The following is a 21442-nucleotide window of genomic DNA, read 5'->3' on the forward strand; positions in this document are numbered from 1 at the left end:
GCAAGCTGCAAGTATTTAGGGAGCAGTTGAATTACAAATAGTAATTCTTGGAGCACTGGGGATTATTTATAAGGAACTGTCAAGATCAGAAGAAAAAGAATCTGCCATACTTGAACTAGTTCATGAAAAGGGGATTGAGAGGAGATTAATTTTACTATAAATTTGTGCGTGGAGAAAAAAATAGGAATGATAGTCATTCATTTGTGGATTAAAATAATTTCCCTTGAGTTTAATATGTTCTTTCAGATCACTACAACAAACCTGATCTAGTAAGCATTTTCAGGACCCAAACACTACACTGCCAATTGATCTCTATATGACTTATTCTTCCACCACTTCTATGTACCCCATGTGCAGACCAATCATTTGTCAGAAGGATAAGATCAAAATGCTACCACTACTCCTAGCCAAACTGAAAGTCTGAAGGTTTCTATCAACTCAGATGCACAGAATGTAAATCTAGCCTCCTGGGCAATTGTTCCCCTATTATTCAGAGAAATAATTTATTGAACATATAAATACATGAGGCATTCTCCTACATGCTATAGACACTCAGGTAAATATAAAATACAAGTGCCTTCTCTTTCAAAGCTTTCATTCTAATTGAAGTAGAGATGATACTGAGAATAATACCAGCAGCTAGAGAGAGCCAATCCCAGGAAGTTGGGGGAGAAGTAGGCAGTTCTGCTTGGTGCTGCCCTCTTGGATGAATTATCAATTGAATAGGCATTTAGTCTAAACAAGCAGTGTTAATAGCAAGGTAATTCTTGAAGGCTGGGCAAAAGAAGATCTAGATCTGTAAGCAACTTGTTGAAAGACTATTATTGGCTATGAAGAAATTTCTAAAACCCATTAGCATCATAATTTTTCACAAGTTTGTTGTGAATTTTGATAGATGTGATAAGATTTGAGGAAATGGTCACACAAATGTCAGGGCTTATAATTATTATTCTGTTTCTGTCACTTTTGGACCATTTGATCATTTTTATGATTTAATTTGGTCCTCTTTGTTGAGTTATTACTTACATATATCATTATTTTGTTAATTCAGGGAGTACTTTATGGTTTACAGTATGTATCTTTAAGTATTACAGTTAATCTAACAGTGATATTTTACCACTTATCACACAGTAGAAACAACTTCCTATTGTCTCCTGTAGACCTTTGTGGTAGTGATGTATATTGTTGGCAAAGATATGCTATTGATCTGAATTGTTGGTTATCTAACTCATTACTTATTTACAGTATTACTTACTTAGAGTATTACTTACTGTATTCTGGAATATGAAAAGGGAGAACAACTTGGGAAACAGATCATTACTTTCTTAGAAAGAAAGCAAATGTCCACAGAAAGACATACATAAATATCCATAACCTTTTTCTTTGTAATAACTAAAAATTAAAAATAACCCCAAATGTTCAATAGGTGAATAGACAGATAAATAAGTTTTGATATATTCATAAACTATACTACTACTCAATAATTAAACTGAAGGAATTATTGATTTACATAATAAGGTAGATAAATATCAAAATAATTATGATAATGGAATTCATAAAATTATAGAAAATACAAAATGTGGACTCATATATATTGTAGGAAATCAGATCAGTAGACATCTGGGAAGTGAAGAGTAGAATGGATAAGAGGACATGATTACAAAGAAATCCAAGGAAACTTTTGGAATAGATGGAATGTGTAAATTATATCAATCATGGTGATGGTTCCATGGGTGAACATATATGCCAAGACATAACAAACTGTATATTTTATACATGTACACTCAAGCGTATGTCAGTTATAATTCAAAAAAACTGTTAAATTTTTAAAAAGTCATAGAAAAATTAATTTCATTAAGTGTTAGCAGAGTCAGTGTTTCATTACTTTTTCATATTCCATAAATTTAAGATGGTATCGATGATGACAACAACCACCACAACAATGGCATCAATGATTCCCACCAACAACAACCTTTGTGTTCTGGCAGTTTATGATTTCCAACATTCTTCTACTTATCTAAAACTACTTAACACTTAGAAGAATCAAAATATTATGGACATTTCTATCCTCACATTTATGTATGTGAAAAAGTAGTCTCAGACTTTCCTGAAAATACAGGTGGAAAGCCAAAACTCCAACTTTTGCCTACTTCTTCCAAATACTTGATTCTCACTAACGGTTCCTGAAGGGTTTAATTGATACATAACAATATGGTAAATTTTTCACATCTTACTTATTGATTTGTGTATAAAAAGACATTACCCAAAAGAATGTGCCATCTTAGTATGCAGCACTAACATAATAAGCACTAGTGCTTAGTATGAAGCATTAACTTATGTTAGTGCTTCAGTTTCTTGGTAAAATGGCACATACGTTTTTTTTTAATTTTTAAATTTGTTTTAATTAGTTATACGTAACATTTATGCACTTTGATATATCATACATTCTTCCTGCATCTACCATTCTTCCTATTAGTCTTACAACATTTTGAGCATTTTTATATAGTTTTATATAGATTTTCATGTTTTCATATGTGTTAGTGTTACTTTCTCACCTAAGTTTTGGGATAGCAACCTCCTGAAATAATGTCAGGTACAAAGTAAACCTAATAGTCTACTTCATGATTATTTCTAACCAATGAAAGTCTTCATTTACTTCATTTACTTGCTTCACTCTTCTTTTTTTTTTTTTCTACAATGTTCTACTGAGAAATTCCAAAGTCATGTCTTTCTTCTCTGTGCATACTACCTGAACATTACTTTGGGGAAATCATATATTAACTTTTAATTAGTAGTCCTAGAATGTTCTCTTGCCTGCTGATATCTTAACAGTGCCTTTAGTCTTCACGACATGTTTGTTGATTTCTTTCAGTTATGTCTCTATCCAGTAAACTTTGATGGTGTTTTTGACTAAAATTGGACTTGGAGGGACAATAGAAAGGATGAAACTTATTCTGAATTAGTTAAAGCACTGAAATAAGTGGTAAGAAGTAACCTTTTGAGCTTTTTCTATGACTAGATCCATCATTCTTTTCCACTCTGTTCTCTCAGAACTAAGACTTAGAAAACATACAGTATAAAACTAACCACCTCCGGGGAGACGTCTGGCACGTCCTTTCATCTCAGGATGATTTATTTCTAAGGCCCTCACTGACTTCATAGGTTGAATTTATGAAACACTGGTATTGAGAGATAAGTATATCTGTTAGTAAAATTCATCATAAAAGAGACATACAGGTAATATTTCAAATCGTTGTAAAGCATGTTTTATTCCATACTTAATTTAAAGTTAATGCTAATTTATAATTTTTTTGCTCCAAAGAGGATTTGAAACAACTACTTTTATTTTTTAGTTGTATATTCAGTTGTCAGGATTGTAATGAAAGTAAATGATTTGAACCAAACTACTTGTAATACAGGAGTAAATGGTATGTTTTTAGAAAATTAAGGTGCTGATAATCTTTATGTACTGGCTCTCCAGCAGTTTTCAGAGATTGAACACTACTAAAGTGAGGTCTTTAAGTCTAGGTGGTTGTCAGTACTAACAGTCAGAAAGAACAAGTCCCCTGAGAAGACTTTCTATTCATGGAAGAGGGATCATATGACATTGCTGATATTTGTCTCTTTTGATGTACAAAAATGGCAGTTTCAAATAGTCCAATCCAAGGTAATATCTTTTATTAAAATGAATTATTCCTGAATCATCAATCCTATATTTTTATCATCTAAATCACAGTAATTCTGTACATTTTAAAAGTTAAGCTGTTTATATTTGATCAAATTGTTATTTTCATTATATAAACTTTTGAAATTATTAAATACATTTAGATAGATGTTTAGTAAACTTTTTATCCAGATGTTCATAATTATATATATTCAATTTGTTCTTATGCCACTTAAGTTTGCATTTTGATGATAAATGATAACTATTCTAGCAAATAGATACCACCACCAAAATATCACAGGTTTTATCATGTATTTTGTCATATCTGTGCAGTGACTTGGCTTTTTGTTTTCTTTTTGTATTCCATCTGTTTGGATTTTATATAATATACAGCAAGAATTCTAGAAAAGAGTAAAGTATAACCAACAATATTATTTATGAATTCTTAAGCACAGTTGCTCTAATCCCGATAATTGATAAAAGTTTAGATTTAAGTGAAAAAGTTAATTGGAATAGCAATTCCTTGATGATTAGTACTCATGTTTTCTATGAGCTTCTTTCTGTGTTGCTTTACTGATGATATTTGGGACAAGAGGGATGCTTGTTAATAGTGTTTACCTCTAACATTATCTCTCTAGATGTAATTTTGGGGGTCAGATAAATTCTAGTCAGAAAGTTGATACAACTGTAATCTGGCCACTAACACTTCTGTTAATGCGTCAGTTTCTTGGGAAAATGGCACATCCTTTTCTTTTTTTAATTTTTAAATTTGTTTTAATTAGTTATACATAACAGTAGAATTCATTTATGCACTTTGATATATCATACATATATGGGATATAACATCATTTTTCTATGTATACATGTTGCAGAATCATATTGGTCATGTAGTCACATATATACATATGCACATTTCCTTTTCTACCAAAGAATGAGGAGGAAAATCTAAGAGAAAGACAGGTTGGTGAGTATAGAAATCAATGTTGATTGGTATTATTTTCTTGCCAAAGATAAATTTTGTCTATTATTTTAGTGTAACTATTTTTCTGTAGCAAGAAATATTCAGAGACTCTTTGGAAGTCTCTTAGATGTGGGGTGAGCCTTCTTATTAGTATCTTTTCTTTTCAAATGTTCTGATATTACAAAGAGCAACTCATTACATAAATACTGCATGCACTTATATCAATTCATGCATAATATGCTTCTTAAAGAGTCAATATAATATGAAAAGGTAGGTGTTTCATTTTGCCTGATTAGAAAAGATTAAATTTCAATAATTCTTATTATTAATGAGAATATAGAAAATCAGTTACAAGGGTAAACTACACATGCTTTCTTAGAGACTATTATTTAGTAGCATATGTGTGTATCTGTATGCACATATACATATAATAACTATAACACCATTCAACCTAAAAAATCCACTTGTATCAATTTGTCTAAAATATTTTCAGATATCCATTAATATACACATACAGGATGATATGTACAAGATAATCTGTGTAGTACTGTTTGTTATAGTAAGCAACTGGAAACCATCTAAATGCCAATTATTTTCTATATGGAATGAATGAAATAAGTTAAGATGCAGTCATATAATGAAGTATTATATAAATTAAAACAGAGTGTTGTGAATGTATTATTCAGAATGTATTCGATGTATTAAATTTAAGAAGTCAAAGTGCCAAATGGTATGTAAAATATGATTCCATATTTGTCTCATTTAAAGCAGATACGTGTAACTATTTTGAAAACAATGTTCCAACCTCTAAAACATAAATAATAAAACCAGACATTTCTGCTAAAATATTGACAATGATTTTCAGTGAGTTCAGTAATTATTGAACACAGATACCACAACAATAATAGCGCTCACTACAAAGAGAAATTGAGAAAGTGTGCTTTTTTTTCTGGAAAACATTCAATATTTTTCAAAGTTTTTAAAGTATCCATGTGCTTATTCAAAGTGACAATATAAGTACAAAATAATAATAATAAAATGGATTATAAATCACTATTATTTTCCCAAAGCAGTTTTATGTATTATCTGGTACCACAGAGTTTTAAATCTTTAACAGTGTTCTTTCTTAAAATAAGAGATTTGTATGATAGGCTCTTTAAAAAATGCTTTTGGCATATGGGAATTTTATCTATCAAGATGCAAATGCTGCTTGGTGCTGTGGCATATACCTGTAATCTCAGCAGGTCGGGAGGCTGATGCAGGAGAATTGAGAGCTCAAAGCCAGCTTCAGCAATTGTGAGGCACTAGGTAACTCAGTAAAGCCCTGTCTCTAAATAAAATACAAAAAAGGGCTGGGGATGTTGCTCAGTGGTTGAGTATCCCTGAGTTCAATCCCCAGGTACCTCCCCTACCGCCTAAAAAAAAAGAAAGATGCAAATGCTTTCTGGGGCTTGAAATGGAGCTAACTGTTATATGCATTTATGAATATGTCAAAATGAACCCCACTATTATGTATAATTGTAATGCCCTAATAAAATATTTTAAAAATATTCAAACACTAAGACCTTCTAAGGAAGAACAAATAAATATTGAAAAGTTCTATGTAATTGTATACCTTTATGTATCTCTCCATGGTAATTTCTATATGATTCTGGCCTATGTCCTGGTCATTTCCCTGTTAGCTCTTCTATTTATTCTCTTAAGTTCCTTTAATTTTTTCCATATCTCAGCAGCCTACCTTTTCCAGACTTCCAGCCTGCTAGGTTCAGCCATGAAAAACTGCAGTGAGATTAAAATTGGAAGGAGGAGATAAGCCAAGGTCATTTCTTCCCTGCCCATTCTGCCTTGGAGGACACCACCAGCAATGTCTGGCTCTCCTCCATGACTCCAGCTCCCATTACGTGGCCTGCCTCTGTGGGGCCATCCCCATCTTTCAGTTCCTCCTCATGTTTCCATCCCCTGCATCCTAGCTCTTGTAACCCTACTTCTTCCCAGCATTCTTCCAACACAGGCTTGGTGTCAGTTTTTTATTGGCACAAATTTCTGGGGTCCTTTATTCTATCCTTTGACTTCTCAGCTATTTTATCATAGTGTAAGCATTTCCTGTATTCAATTTCCTGGGATGTTTTCTGATATTGGCTGAATTTTGACTGTATTAATATATTCTGATATATTTATACAAGGGTACTTTTTGTACTTTAATCAGGGTCACATAATCAGGCAAAGGCAATGTCTGTTTCATCAATTCCTCATGTTTGTAGCCACAAAGAAGCACTAAGATACATCTTCCTGTGTTAGTTGTGTTTCACTTAATACAGATCCATAAAAATACTATAGTGATCTGAAATAATTATGTGACTAAGCTGCTTAGATTGTGTTTTTTCAACTATATTTACTTGTCCTGTGCATCTGGCATCTTTAGTGGTAGGCATTCACTCATTTATATACCCTTCAAATATGGGGTACAGAAATGAGGGGTATAGAAATGAGCAATTGGGTACTGCTCAAATAGTGTTGTCTTAATCCATTTTTACATATATATGCAGTGAATGGTCAAGCAGTAATAAGAATCTTCCCATTTAGAAATCAGCACTTATCTCAAACTCTGAATCTGCTAATCAGGATCACAAATCTAGAATGATTGTCCATCAAAGTAGAAAGCTTGGGCTTTCATTCCCTTGATGAGATTCCTTACCTTCCTGGCCACAATGCATTCTGAGTTTGCAAAAAATGGTGAAAATTTCCATATTCTCCAAATAAGCTTATAGTATTTTTCTCACTTGATTTCCCACTTTAACAAGGATGAATTAATTTTTTAAAAAATAGCTGTTACAGTAGACAAAATTTATCAATTAAGACAAACTGAATATATAATTAAAAAAAACAATACTGGAGATTGAAATCAGAGCCTCATGTGTGCTAAACATGCATTCTAACCAGTAAACTATATCCCCAGTCTTTTTAAAATTTTATTTAGCAATAGGGCCTGGATAAATTGTTCAGGCTTGCCTTGAACTTGTGATCCTCCTTCCTCAGCCTCTTGAGTTGCTGGGATTACAGGCGGGTGCCACTATGCCCAGTTTACAAATTACATTTTCTTAAAAACTGTATTTCTCTCTTGGAAGTTAACTTCTTTCACATATTTCACATACTTCAAAGAATGCAACAATGGAGGAAAGTCTAAAAACACAGAGTTCCATCAGTCAAATATGAGATTGAAAGAATGAGTTCAACAGATACTTACAAGTAATATATATAGTGTCTGTACTTTCCTGAGTGCTATTCCAAGTGACACACATACACATATTAATTCATTTACTTATTATGGAAGTATCATGACAAAGGTACAATTGTTATAGTCATCATTAAGTAGAAAGACAAAACTAATACATGGAGATGTTAAGCAATATAATAGTTACTAAATTATAGAACCAGAATTGAGTTCTTGTTTATGTAGCACTATTATTGTGGTATAATTTACATAGGATACTAGTCACATATTCTAAGTGTAAAAATCTAGCTTTGTTCATTTAACACCATGATGTTGAATTTTATCCATTTTATGGCATGTCTCACTAGGTTATTTCTTTTATTGATAAATAATATTCCATTGTGTGGTTATACCACATTTTGTTTATCTATTTCCCATTTGGTGGACTTGGATTGATTCCACATTTTTGACATTATGATAATGTGGAATGAACTCTCAATCTTAGTCAGTGTTCTGAATTACTTCTCCATAATATATTCATGTCATTTTATATAACCACCATAAGGATAACCACTGTAAGAAATCTTGATGTTCCTATCTCTCTAATCATATAGGTAACTAAATGTGTAACATCATATATCTATAGGCACACTCATATATCTCACCATATGTGTATATGTATGAATGCATTCATATGTATACACAAATATGTATGAATATACAATCATGCATTGCTTAACAATAGGGATATCCTTTGAGAAATGCATCCATAGGTGATGTTGTTATTGTGTGAATACTATAGAATGGACTTATGCAAACTAATATGACTACAATGTCTCTAGGCAATACAGTCGTATAAGACCACTGTCATACATGGGATTATTGTTGCCCAAAACATTATTATGTGCTGTATGACCATATATTATAGTATGTAAAATTTTTAAATTAGAATTGTTACTACTATACTTACTGCATTATATCTTTCTTTTAATGATCTCTAGTAAAAATTCCTACATTGTAAAATATATTCCTAAAACAGCATTATTAATAGTTACATAAAATATTTTTATTAGTTTATATCAATTATTTAATCAATATCCTGTGTTTGGATAATTAGGCTACTTAAAATTTTCCTTACATACCTGTGTCAACTCATTCTTTGCTGTTAAAAGCAGAGGATATTTAGACATTCAAAATATATAATTAGCTACAATTTAGTTAGTTATAATTAAAAGTCTGCTAAGTGCCTAATACAGTTGTAAGTATATTATATATACTATCTTTACTCCTTTTAAAGCTAATTGTTTATATTCTAATTTTATTGATTTGGCATAGAGGCTCTGTATAAATGAGTAACTTGCCCAAGGTCATATTGCTAGTAAGTAACTCAAATGAATTTTTACAAGCATTTTACCAAGTATTTTTTTTCAAGCTTGTTTTATTATTCCATCATGTCTGATACATATTGACTTTGAAAGTAAAATGCAGCCAGGTATAGAGGCACACCCCTATAATTCCAGTCACATGAGAGGCTGAGGCAGGGAATTACAAATTTCAGGCCAGTCTCATCAACTTATTGAGGCCCTAAGCAACTTGTGAAACCCTGTCTCAAAATAAAAAATAAAAAGGTCTGGGGATTTTGCTTAATGAAAAAGAACCTCTGGGTTCAATTCCCAGTACAAAGATAGATAGATGGATGATAGACAGACAGAAAAAAAAAAGTAAAATGCAAAATGGTGTATGTAGCTTATAGTATGAATCACAGATGTTAAAATATTAAAGCTAGAATAGGATAACCACAGAACAATATCAGCATACACTGTTCTGGACCCATCAGAGTTATATTATCTTTTGCCCCTCATTACAGCCAGGAATTTTAGAGATCAATGATGTATAATTCTTCATTTCTTAGATAAACTAGTTAGCAAAGAATACATATCACTATTAAAAGAAAACTCAGATTTTGGATGATAAACCCTTTATTACAATGTTTATTAAATGACAAATATATATTCAAAATTGACCTTATTTCCAACTTCAAACAAATAATCCTATTTCAACTACAATATTTATTCCCCTAGTTGGAACATGCATATTTGTAACATTTAAAAGGGAGCAAAAATGAAGGGCATGATTCCTCTTACCTGTGATATTTCTCTTAATTATTTAGTAAACAAATAACATTGGCCACAGGTATTAGGAAATGAAAAAAAAAATCAAGAGCTCCCAGGGAACTTTGGGCATGAATCAGAAATGAAAATTTTTTCTGGGTCTTGATAGGTAAGTGTTCACCACATAGAAGAATAGGAAAAGACAACCTTATTTTAAGAAACATGGTTAATATAGAGTCTCAGCTGAGAAAATATATGGTGAACCAAAAGCAGTGGTGACTAGAAACCACCCCACACCCTCACTATGTGCACACACACTCATGGGCAGGCACACACACACACAAATGCACACTCCCTCTCTCTCTGTCCTATTTTCTTCAGAGAACAATTTGATCCTCCTATTTTCTGATACCCTTTTCCTTTATTGTCTTTTTTATTAATAACTTTATTGAGATATAATTCACATATCCAATAATTCATCTCTATAAATTACATAACTCAACAATTTTTTAGTTTACTCAGAGTTATACCACCACCATCACAATTCAATCACTTTAGAACATTTTCCTAAAACCCAAAGGAAATTCTGTACCCATTAGCAGTCAATCCCCATTATCTACTAAACAAAAATTCCACTCTTGGGAAACCTCTATTTCTGTCTCTATTTATTTACCCTGGACATTCCCTTTAATGTCTATATAACATATGGTCTTTTGTGACGGGCTTCTTTCATTCAGCCTGGTATATTCAAGGTTCCTTGTGCTTTAGCAGATATCTGGACTTCATTTCTTTCCTTTTTTATTAAACATTTATTTTTTAGTTGTAAGTGGACACAATATCTTTATTTTATTTTAATGTGGTGCTGAGGATGGAACCCAGTGCCCCACACATACCAGACAAATGCTCTACCTCTGAGCCACAACCCCAGCCCAGGACTTCATTTCTTTTTGTAATAGCTGACTGTATGAACAGACACCATTTGTTTATCTAGACATTGGTTAGTGGACATTTGGGCTGTTTCCAATTTTTGTCTGTGTAATTCTGGTTTCAATATTTGTGTACAAGTTTTTTTGTTGCATAGTTCCTTAACATTGAACAACATAAGTCAAAAAGTCAAAAAGAGAAGGATATTAACAGCAATAACAAAACTATACATGATCTATTTTGCCATAATTTTAAATTTTTCAAATTCAACCATTTCCACATGCATATAGGTCCTTGTCTTGACAGGGAAACTGGCATTGTTACACTGCTTAAGAACTAACTTTTCACAGAAAAATGGGCAATAAGGTATTTTCTTAAACAAATGAGATTTTTAATCTTTAAATATTAATTTTTATAAATTTATGTAATTTTATATTTCACATTACAATTTTATGATATTGTTTTAATATTTTAGTAATTATTTTATATTACTAAACATTGTTTTTATTATAACTATTTTGTAGTATTTAATTTTTAATATTTATTTTAATAATTATCAAACTTAAAACTTGACACAACATAAACAACAGTGAAGTGTTGAAAACTATTTATCCTAACAGTCATATAAATGTCCTTGTTAAATGCAAATGAGAAAACTTTCTCTGCATCATCGTTGAGTGTTTCCATCTACTGTAATAGAATTCAGAGGTAACAGGGTTAGAGATCCTGATTCAATAACAAGTGAGACACCAATATTGCAAGGGAAGCAGGTTACATAATTCATAATAAATCATTAAGAGGAAGTGTGAAAGTTGAACATCCCATTGTATTTCCATTTAGTGGGTCAGAGTTTAAGGAATTAAGTTGTAACTAGAGAATTTAATTACTGTTTGAAAGGCTGCCTTAGAATGGCTTTTAGAGGAGGTTTCTAGCTGATGGTTTTCTGAATCAATGCCCTGCCCTCCAGCCTAAGCTGAAATGAGATTATTTACAATTACTAGAATATATTTTAAGGGATCATTTTCTTATTGTTACAGAAAACTATAAAGAATACAATACAGATTTTTACTAATTCTATCACTTACATTTTGGCATATACTAATATAGCTAATTCCAGTGCATATACATAGATACAAATATTCAAATATGTTTAATATTTCAGTCATCAATGTGTCTTTTAATAAAACCTGGTACAATACAAGTTAAAATATTACAGAATCTTATTTGATACACTCAAAATATGTAACTAGAAATTTTACATATTCTTAAGGAGCATGATTTTAAATGGTGACTTTACTATTTTTTTCTGATATAGTTACTATATGAGACACTTTAATTGCTACATTATATCTACCTCTAGTGTAAGTGCAGGCTCCACTTTCCATTTGAAGAATTTATTGCTGTTGCACTACTTCACCAATGATATTGCTTTGGAAATGGTTACTTGAGCAGGGCCTTATTTTTGTCAATGGAAACTAGGCAATCAGGCTTTGTGACTTTGTGTTATCTATAGGCATCTTTCTAAAAACAATCCATCTCAGAATGGGTTAAAGTCTGATAGTGATGAACCCAGCCAAATTCCATTTTAAGATTGGGAATCATCTTGTCACAAAGTTATGAAAAGTTCATTTCTGTTTTACTATAAAATACTAAGATTTCTGTTTGGCCTGACTATCTGATGTTTAAACTTGTTTGGAATTCCTGCCTGTGCTCTGAACTCACCCATGCCTGGCTCTCCTTGACCAGATAAACCTTCCCTCAGTGGCGCCTCATAAATTCTGATGTTGGCATCTTGATTTACTCTCTATTTTGAAATGTTAAACCATGTATATCATTAACCTGCTCTCTGCCTTTGTTTGCCAGAGTCCTGTTAGCTATAATTTCCCAAGACACCCTCTTTGTAACTTTCTGTGCTATAAAAACCTTTCTTTCCCTGAAAGCTGGGCTGTTCTCTAGCTGGGCTTTGGGTGAGAGAGCTGCTGGCCAGCTCTCTCGTGTACACAATGTAAGCTTGCTTTAATCTGGTTTAAAATTGGAGTTGGTGATCTTTTCTTTGTATCACGGGTTCAACAAGAGCATGAGTAAGGAAAAAATTGCTTTAATAATAACAGATACATATTTGGGCTACATTTAGGAAACTAATTCTAAAAATATTTGCAGTGAGATCATTTAAAAACTTGGAATAAATAATTATTAAAAATTAGTTAAGTGGATGATTCACAAAAGAAAACTGACCAACTATCTCTTTAAAGAAATATGGCACCTGTGAATTAAAAACCAAACCAAAACACATACACACTCACACACAAATCCCGAATCAGAAAGGAAAAGTGTTTTCTTTTAGTTTGAGAAGAAATAAAATATCTTAATTCCATAGGAGCAACTCTTTGTTTTTTTGTTATTTTTAGGATATTGAATATATCTATATTTTTTATTTATTCTAATTTGTTATACACGATGGCAGAATGCAATTCATTCCATATTACACATACAGAGCACAATTTTTCAAGACTCTGATTGTACACAAAGTATTTTCACACCACATGTACTTAGGATAATGATGTCTAACTCATTCCACCATCATTCCTACCCCCTTGCCTTCTCCTTTCCCCTCCCTCCCTTTGCCCTATCTCAAGTTCCTCCATTCCTCCTATGCTCCCCATTCCCCAGTCCCCATTATGAGTCATTATTCTCATATAAAAGAAAACATTCAGCCTTTGGTTTTTGGGGATTGGCTTGTTTCACTTAGCATTATATTCTCCAACTTCATCCATTTACCTGCAAATGCCATATTTTATTCTCTTTTAATGCTGAGTAATGTTCCATTGTGTATATATACCAAAGTTTTCGTATTCATTCATCTACCACTGAAGGGCATCTAGGTTGGTTCCATAATTTAGCTATTATAAATTGTGCTGCTATAAACATTGATATGAACTAGGCCTCTCTTTAACAATGAAAATATATAAGACTAGATTCATGAATACCTGTTGATGACAAGAATTATTTTTAATTAAAGGAAAACTAGAAAGCAAATCACTTGGCTCTAGCAATACATATTTTTTAATCAATCATTTGTGCTGTAAAATATTTTATTTTCTTATTGATTAAAGAGCCAAATTCTCAAACTGGTAAAGTAATCCAGAAGTCATGGCTAGCTGATTAATCAGATGGAAAAAGTCTAATAGAGGAAGATTTTGTAAGAAGGTGTTTTCTATCTCTAGTGTATATGGTAGATTTTTTTCTCTAATATCGGTGATGTACCTCTTGCTATCAAATTCTGCTGACTATAAAAGCTTCATTTCCCTGAAATGCAACATTTGTATTTTCATTAAAGTCATGGTTTGTATAACATATTTTAAACAGTTAAGGAACTCCATAGAACACATCAAGAATAAGAAATGATAACAGTTCATAATTTAAATTTATTTTAAATCATTTCAGATATTATAAAACAAAATAACATACTAGGTTTTTATGCTTTTCAGACTTTAGTCAACTAGAATTTTATTCAGTTTCATATTAAACCACAATTGTAACTTAATCGAAAAAAGATTCATTGATTTCATTCAAGAATAATATCCAGTATAAGTATTTCTGATATTTTCTGGTGGTTCAATGTTTCTGTAAGTTTATCCCATCTTCCTGATTTCACAACTTTACTGAAAGCTGTTCACACCAGTTTCTAGGGTAGTGATACTGTTGTTGAGAATCAGGATCAAGTCTCATTCCCCTGATATTGAACACTGACTACTGGAGAAATGCTGATGCAAGAGCAAAAAAGTCTTATTTAAAGGATAAAACAGAAAGAGACTCCTCCACAGAGGAGGGGGTCCAAGTTGGTGCTGAGGGAGAGGAAGTGGTGGTGTCCTGCCCCATTTATAGATTTTAGATTTCCTTTGTTCTCATGCCTCCCTCTTCCCGCTTATCTTGCCTGCCTGACCAAAAGGTGAAGTGATCCAAGGGCAATAAAACTACCCAGGGGCTACTAGCAGAAAGGAGCAGCCCATGGGGTATTCATTAACTACTCCTGGTGGGGAGGAACAATTCTCAGAAGGCAGGTAACCTTGGCAACAGATTGGAGGAGAGGGAGGTGCTGTGGAGGTATTAGCCTTTTATTTCCTCTTGAATCAGCCCCTCCCTTCCTGACCCAATCATTCACTCGTCACCTACACTGACTGCCCTTTGCCCCCCACCCCCACTAGTAAAGAAGAAAAGAGAATAGACTTCATTCAACACAAGACTTTTGCTTATATTTCATTGGCAGATCTTTGCCCATCCCTTTTTGCAAGAGCAATTGGGAAATTACGTATAATTAGGAAAGAAAAGGGATGCATCTTAAAAGATTATTGTATGAGCAGGCACATAGTGTCTGCCACCTTTCACCTCTTTGACCACTCAGTATTGATATACAACTTTTATACTCCTCCGTTTACTTTAAGTAAAATAAATACCTTTCCAAGATAAGTGATCTCAAAAGTATATCTAGTGTGCTATAACTAACTTGAAATCCAGGGTATCTAGGTATTTTACCCATAAACTCTGGATTTGGTTCTTTGTTGAGTCTGTGACCTATGAATTTAAAACAAATCATCCTCCTCTAACACTCTCAATATGTTATTGTACAGAAAGAAGATAGGACAATGGCAATTTCTCATTTAGTAAAAGGGAAAATGGAAAATACAGGACAGTTATTGCTGTAAATAAAGAGTACTCTTGAACAGGTATACTTAGTACTTCTTGATCCCAGTAGCAGAAATGGTTATTTGGATAACTAATCTGGCAGGCCCTGGTACTTCTTTCTGGGTGAACTTCTTTTATTGATTTTCCTCCAGATCCTTGTATCTACACCTGTGTAGATTTTCCATATGTATTTTGTTAGTGCCTACATTCAAGGTGGGTATTGTGTACGTGAAAGTAAATTTAAAAAGGCTCTGAAAGTAACCAGAAAACATTACATTTTCTATGATACCCATAAATTGAGACCTTCCTAGTAAATCTAGGCATATAATCTTCCTAAGTCTATTTGGAGCCCACTTCCCATTGCTATGAGTTCAGGAACTCAGGAATTTAAGTTCAGCTGTAGCCAAACACTTGACAATAATGTTTCCCAGAAAAATTTCCAGGCTTCCATGAAATGGGCTTTAAAACAGTTTTATGAGTGAATAGACACATAAACCTGGAAATTTTAACTCTAAGCTATTAGCACCTCTTCTGAAATTCCTCTCCCTTAACCTAATGGTTGTAGCCTCAGGCCCTGCGAAATAATAGGCCAGGGTGAAGACACCTTTAATCCTGTCTTTGCTACCAAACTCTGCCCTCTGGTCATTTAGAGACCTAGGAAAGGAAGGTGCTACAAAAGTCCTGGGGCAACAATTTTCTCTATTTGCATTTGGTAGCCTCTGCCTATAAAGGCATATTTTTGGATACAGAAAAAACAAAAACAGGCTTTTGCTCAACCTGCAGGGTTCCAAATTATTATATTCTCAGTCAATTTACATTGCAGGATGCCAGCAGAGTGAACCTTTTTTGGTATAGTTGTGCTCCTTTGCTTCTCTACTTACAGACTGTGACTCTAGTTTTTATCTCTATTGCTGTATGTATTTGAAAGTAGCAAGATTTAACAAGCACATGCCAACATTCTGGATTTTATTCCCACCATTCTCACTAAAGAAAATGCTGAGTTGGCCTGTGGTTAGAGATCATAGATATAGCAAGCAACAGCTTGACCAGATCTTCTGCTCTGGCATATCAAAATGCATTGTCTTTCCAACCTGTAGTAATTAAATCTTTCCTATCTGTCTAATTATCTCCTCACATTTCAGGTTGTTTTACTTGTACCTTTCTTCATGCTTTAAAAATTATTATCATAGTCACTATTCTTAGCTGCAAACAGCAGTCTACCCTGGTTACTTTATGCACAAAAAGATTATTTCATAGACAATTACATAGATCAAGAATTGTTAGAAAGGTCAAAGTGCCAATTGCTGAAGCTACTATGTAGGAAAAATGTTCAGTTATATCATGATGTTTCTTTGGGAGAAATACCATGACCACCATTCCTCAATACTTTTGCCCTCCAGGACTAAATACAAGAAATTCTATATCAAAGTGCCAAAGCTTCTATACCAATGTTTCAAAAAGAGTAGGTCCTTAGAATATAGCCATTGTGTCACTTTAGCAATGTGAGTCCACATCTTGTTGGACTACAAAGCAAATGTGTGGATTCTATAAGAAATCTAGGAAGGTGCGTTATCTAATTTTAATGTTGAGAAAGAGAAGCTTGAGGGGATATGTAACCAAATAGGAAGCAGAATGCTCAGAGATGATAGGCATCGCTATGTGGTGACTCTTCACATCATCTTAAACTAAACCTCTGGTCTTAATCACAAAACCCTCATATAATTCCTAGTACTTGAAGCAAGCAGCCCCACTATTGTCTTTACCCTATTGAGGTGAAAATACAGGTTTCTGACAGTTAAGCCTAAAACATGACAGCAAACTTTGTTTAAATAGTCCTCAGAATAGCTCTATGGGAAACAAAGAATGTAGGATCTGGCCAGTTTTTATGAGAAAAATAATTGTTAAATGTATATGAGCAAATAGTAATACATTCATGTTGCGATGGGCAAAAGGTGCAGTTCAGGGGGAGAAATAAAGAATGTCCATGTGCTTCTGCCCTTTTCAATGCTTTATTCACTCAAATCACTCAATACAATTTCACTCTATAGGTTCTTAATCACGAAAATGACAATCCTTAATGGTAGGCACTACACTAGACATAATCAATTCACAGCAAACAATTCTAAATTAATTCTAAGCACTGCAAACACACTTAATCATGACAGGCTTATGACAGACATTCCTTTTGCATGTTAAGCTCAAGTATCAAATCAAAAGTCTCAAGTCTTAGGCTCTAAGTCCAGCAGATGCACACTCATTCAGACCATGGTGATCAGATCAGGAACCAAGGCAGACTTCTTCTGGGGTGGAGCTGACATCACCATGCTATTATATTTATCTTAATTTCTTCCTATAGTCAGTTTATAAAATACATATCATTACCCCCATTTTATAGAAAAAAACTGAGATTTGTTGTAGTTAAAACAGATAGAAAGTAATTATTAATTTTCAACCCTGTTTAACCCAATGAATCATTTTATATAAAATAGTTCATAATGACCCATTTTATGCTAAAAAATCATTATTTATCATATTTATATACACACATATATGTAATTTGAAAAATCAGTAAAATGTTCCAATTTTTATGTAAAGGAGAAGTAAAAGTATTTTATATGTATTTTAATATGTAAGGACTCTGAGACAACTACCCTAGGATACATAGACTGGTTGATATAGGCTGCTTCTTTACTTTCTTTAACATTTATTTTTTAGTTGTAGTTGGATACAATACCTTTATTTTATTTATTTATTTTTATGTGATGCTGAGGATGGAACCCAGAGCCTCGCACATGCTGGGTGAGTGCTCTATTACTGAGTCACAACCCCAATCCTGATATAGGCTTCTTTTTTAAAAAAACAAATCTTGTTAATGTTTTTATTCTAATTTGTATATATAACAGCAGAATGCATTACAATTCATATTACACATATAGAACACAATTTTTCATATCTCTGGTTGTATACAAAGTATATTCACCATTTGTGTCTTCATACATGTACTTAAGATAATGATGTCCATTTCATTCCATCTTATTTTCTACCCCCATGCCCCCTTCCTTCCCCTCCCACCCCTTTACCCTATCTAGAGTTCATCTTCCCATGCTCCCCCTCCCAACCCAATTTTGAATCAGCTGCCTTATATCAGAGAGAACATTTGGCACTTGGGTTTTGGGGATTGGCTAACTGATTTTAGATATTTGGGGAAAATTCCTAGGAGTGGGATAGCTGGGTCACTTGGTGGTTTCATACCTGTGTTTTGAGAAATTCACAAACTGCTTTCCAGAGTGGTTGTACTAGTCTACAGTCCCACCAATAATATACAAGTGGTCCTTTTCCCCAAAAACCTCTCTAGTATTTATTGTTATTTGTATTTTGGGGTGGGGGGTAACTGAGATTGAACTCAGGGGCACTCAATCACTGAGCCACATCCCCAGCCCTATTTTGTATTTTATTTAGAGACAAGGTCTCACTGAGTTGCGTAGTGCCTCGCTTTTGCTGAGGCTGCCTTTGAACTCGTGATCCTCTTGCCTCAGCCTCCCAAGCTGCTGGGATTACAGGCATGCACCACCGCACCCAACTTGTTACTTGTATTCTTGATCTTTGCCATTCTGACTGGAGTGAAATAGAATTTCAGTGTAGTTTTGATTTGCATTTCCCTGATTGCTAAAGATGTTGACCATTTTTTTTCATGTATTTATTGTCCTTTTATATTTCTTCTATTGAGAAGTTTCTGTTTAGTCCCTTTGCCCATTTATTTACTGGGTTATTTGTTTTTTCAGTGCTAAGGTTTTTGAGTTTTTTGTATATTCTGGATATTAATCCCCTATCAGAAGAGTAGCTGGCCAAGATTTTCTCCCATTCTATAGTCTCTCTCTTCATGTTCTTAATGGTTTCCTTACCTGTGCAGAAGCTTTTTGGTTTAATGGCATCCCACTGTTGATTGTGGCTTTATTTCTTGTACTTTGGAGGTCTTATTAAGAAAGTCTGTGTCAGCACCTATATGATGGAGTGTTGACCCTATGTTTTCTCCTAACAATTGTATGGTTTCCAGTCTAGCTGCTAAGTTTTGATCCATTTTGATTTGAGTTTTGTGCAGGATGAAAGAATAGGGTCTATTTTCATTTTTCTACAAATAGCTATCCTGGTTTTTTCAGCACCATTTATTACAAAGGCTGTCTTTACTTCAAGATATATTTTTGGCACCTTTATCAAGTATTAGACTGCTATAGACTTTTAGGTTTGTTTCTGTGTCTTCTATTCTACTACCTTGGTCTTCATGTCTGTTTTCATACCAATACCATGGTATTTCTGTTACTACAGCTCTGTTGTATAATTTCAGTTCAGATATTGTGATGCCTCCTGCTTCACTTTTCTTGCTTAATATTATTTTGGCTATTCTGTGTTTCTTATTTTTCCGAATTAAGAATTATTATTTTTTCTAATTCTGTGAAAAATGCCCTTGGCATTTTGATGGGTATTGAATTAAATCTGTATATTGCTTTTGGTAGTATGGCCATTTTTGACAACATTAATTCTGCCTCTCCAAAAACATGGGCTGTCTTTCTATCTTCTAAGGTGCTCTTCATTTTCTTTTTTCAGTGTTCTATAATTTTCACTGTAAGGTTCTTTTAGCTCCTTGGTTAGATTAATTCCCAAGTATTGTTTTTCTTAGGTTATTTTGAATGGAATAGTTTTCCTGATTGCTTCCTCAACTGAATTACTGTTGGAGTATAGGAAAGCTATTGATTTATGGGTGTTGATCTTTTAGATACAGACTTTTACCCATTGATAGAATTAGCAAGAATAAGACCATTTTAAAAGCACACTGATACATATTCTTTGATTCAAATACTTGAGTAGTTTTGAGATTGAAAATATAATTGCTGAAAATGGAGCATAAAGTTTCTTTGGTAAAGTTCTGAACAGTAACTACAAAAAGAAGAAAAAAATCCTCTTTTGCTTTTCAAGAAATTTCAGTGTCTAGTAAAAAATGCAAACACTTGATGTTTTTATGTAAAAAATAGTTAGTTCCTGAGCTGAGATAATTATTAATGGGTAATATATCTTCATTAATGCCTAGTGAGCCATTTTAATTCACAAAGTTTCACCTGCATATGACAGGGTATCTAAATCTCTGGCTTAGCTCACTGAATGCCAATAGTGCCCTCAAAGTTTTTATCAATCAAGAAATTTCCAGAAATCATTGAAATGATTATTGGGACTACAAATCACTACATAGGCATTTATATTCCAAATTTAATTCTTACATGTCTTCATAATCTTGCTTCAAAGTTTAATAGGAGAGTTATTTTACTGTAAGGAGTTTTTAAATAATTTTTGTTCCTTGAACCCATTTTGCAGTTTAGTGAATGCTGTGGATTTCTTTACAAAATTGTGCTTCTTAATGCATAAAATAAAATAAAGATTTGAAAACAAAATCAATTATATTGAAATTATATATATATGTATATATATATACATATATATATATAGTCTCCTAACATGTGTAATGTTATATGTAAATTATTATGATTTCATTGATAACAAAATACTGCAATGATTTGTTGCCTTTCTTCAAGTTGAAAAAAACATTAAGATGGGTTTGTTTGCTTTTTTTTAATCCAAGTTTAGGAATGCCCAGGACCATCCATAAACTCCAAGTTAAAGACTCCTCTTCTATATGGGATGCATGTGTACAATATAGTGGAAGCACACAACTGAACATGACTAACTGGTTCAAAAAACAGTGAGAAGAGAGCATGTGACTAGCTGATTCTTAAAGAATGATTAGTTATCAAGTAGAGAAGCATAGGGAAGAATATATATAAAAATCACAGGGTCAGGAAAGACCACAATATGTATAAACAAAAAAAAGTAATTTGCTT

At 33.0% G+C, this 21442-nt stretch overlaps 1 protein-coding gene across 2 annotated transcripts in view; it reads left to right on the forward strand.

Annotated features, from left to right (window-relative positions):
• Unc13c (unc-13 homolog C) overlaps positions 1–21442 on the forward strand; it is a 544151-nt gene that overhangs the window by 218878 nt on the left and 303831 nt on the right. The window lies entirely within an intron of this gene.

The sequence above is a fragment of the Urocitellus parryii genome, chromosome 6 (genome assembly GCF_045843805.1).
Source record: "Urocitellus parryii isolate mUroPar1 chromosome 6, mUroPar1.hap1, whole genome shotgun sequence".
Lineage (NCBI taxonomy): Eukaryota > Metazoa > Chordata > Mammalia > Rodentia > Sciuridae > Urocitellus > Urocitellus parryii.